The sequence below is a fragment of the Orycteropus afer genome, unplaced genomic scaffold (assembly GCF_000298275.1).
Source record: "Orycteropus afer afer isolate SDZICR_OR568_19922 unplaced genomic scaffold, OryAfe1.0 scaffold00154, whole genome shotgun sequence".
Lineage (NCBI taxonomy): Eukaryota > Metazoa > Chordata > Mammalia > Tubulidentata > Orycteropodidae > Orycteropus > Orycteropus afer.
This window is the reverse complement of record NW_006921741.1, coordinates 4,509,733-4,512,070: the sequence shown is the minus strand read 5'-3', so window position 1 is coordinate 4,512,070 and position 2,338 is coordinate 4,509,733.

Here is a 2,338-nt window from a genome sequence, read left to right as displayed (position 1 = left end):
TCTTTCAGCTTGAGAAATGCTGAGCATGTTCTTCCCTTTTGGTTTTCTAACTCCAGGTCTTTGCACATTTCATTATAATAACTGACTTTGTCTTCTCAACTGCTCTTTGAAATCTGTTCAGCTCTTTTATCATTTCTTCCATTTGCTTTAGCTACTCTCCATTCAAGGGCAAGTTTCAGAGTCTCTTCTGACATCCATTTTGGACTTTCCTTCCTTTCCTGTCTTTTTAATGACCTTTTACTTTCATCATGGATGATGTCCTTGATGTCATCCCACAAATTCATCTGGTTTTTGGTCATTGTTGTGCACTATTTCAAATCTATTCTTTAGATGGTCTCTAAATCAGGTGGGATATAATCAAGCTCATATTTTGGCTCTTCTGGACTTGTTTTAATTGTCTTCAGCTTCAACTTGAACTTGCATATGAGCTGTTGATGGTCTATTCCACAATCAGTTTCTATACTTGTTTTGGCTGAAGATATTGAGCTTCTCCATTGCCTCTTTCCACAGATGTAGTCAATCTTATTCCTATGTATTCCATCTGGCAAAATCCATGTGTATAGGCACTGTTTATGTTGTTGAAAAAAGGTATTTGCAATGAATAAGTCATTGGTCTTGCAAAATTCTATCGTGTAATCTCTGGTTTCATTTCTATCACAAAAGCTATATTTTTCAACTACTGGTGATTCTTCTTTGTTTCCAACTTTTGCATTCCAATCACCAGTAATGATTAGCATATATTGACTACATGTTTGGTTAATTTCAGACTGCAGAAGTTGGTAAAAATCTTCAATTTCCTCATCATTGGCTTTGGCAGTTGGTGTGTAAATTTGAATAATAGTAGTATTAACTGGTCTTCCTTGTAAGTTATGGATATTACCCTATCACTGGCAGCATTGTACTTCAGGATTGATCTTTAAACATTCTTTGTGATGATGAATGCCACACCATTCCTCTTCAGTTTGTCATTTCCAGCATAGTAGATCATATGATTGTCTGATTCAGAATGGCCAAAACAAGTCCATTTTAGCTCACTAATGCCTAGGATTTCAATTTTTATGTATTCCATTTCATTTTTGATGACTTCCAATTTTCCTAGTTTCATATTTTGTTCATTCCATGTTCTGATTATTAATGGATGTTTGTAACAGTTCCCATTTTGAGTCATGTCACATCAGCAAATGGAGTTTCCAAAAGCTTTGCTCCATCCATATCATTAAGGCTGGTTCTACTCTGAGGAAGCAGCTCTTCGCTAGTCATATTTTGAGTGCCTTCTGACCTGAGGGGCTCATCTTCTGGGACTATATTGGACAATGTTTCAGGACTATTATTCATCAAGTTTTCCGGTAATATATTAGATATTGTTTCACTGCTATTTATAAGGTCTTCACTGGCTAATTCTTTGAGAAGTGGATGGCCCCTTCCTTCTTTTGAGTCTGTTTTAGACTGGAGGCTCCACTGAAACCTGTCCACCATGGTTGACCTTACTGGTATTTGAAATACCTATGGCATAGCTTCCAGCCTCACAGCAACATGCAAGCCACTACAGTACGACAAACTGACAGACGAGTGGTAGGAATAGACAATTTCAGTTACTGTGCTGAGGAGCTCTGGTGGCACAGTAGTTAAAGCATTTGGCTGCTAACCAAAAGGTCAGTGGTTCAAATGCATCAGCCACTCTGTGGGAGAAAGAGGAGGCAGTCTGCTTCCATTAAGATTTACAGCCTTGGAAATTGTATGGGGGTAGTTCTGGCTGTCCTGCAGGGTTGCTGTGAAATCAGAATCAACTCGATGGCAGCAGGTTTGGTTTTTGTTTGTTTGTTTGGGCTGAGAGTGTTGAAACTTAAAGTGAATGTCTAACCTCTCCACTCTATTCCTTAAAGATAGCCAACACTGTTTTGCAGCCCTATCAGAGTCCCTGTGATGAATTAATTTAACTGAAGTTAATGGTGCAGGATTACAATGATAATGATAATAACTATGATATAATTGGTATGTACCTGTCATATTACATGCTTTATCTCATTTATAGGCGCTCTGGTAGCATAGTGCGTAAGACATTTGACTGCTAACCAGAAGGCTGGAGGTTCAAACCCACCAGCCACTCCTTGGAAGGAAGATTGGGCTATCTACTTCTTTAAGGATACAGCCCCTGAAACCCAAGGAGGGGTTGCTGTGAGTCAGATCTGACTCAATGGCATTGAGTATTTTTTCTTTTTTAATCTCATTTATATTTACAACTACTCTGTGAAATGGATATTATTATTCTCATTTTATAGATGAGGAAACCAAGGCACAGATAAATAATATGCCTGAGGTGAGGTTTTTTTTTTTTTTT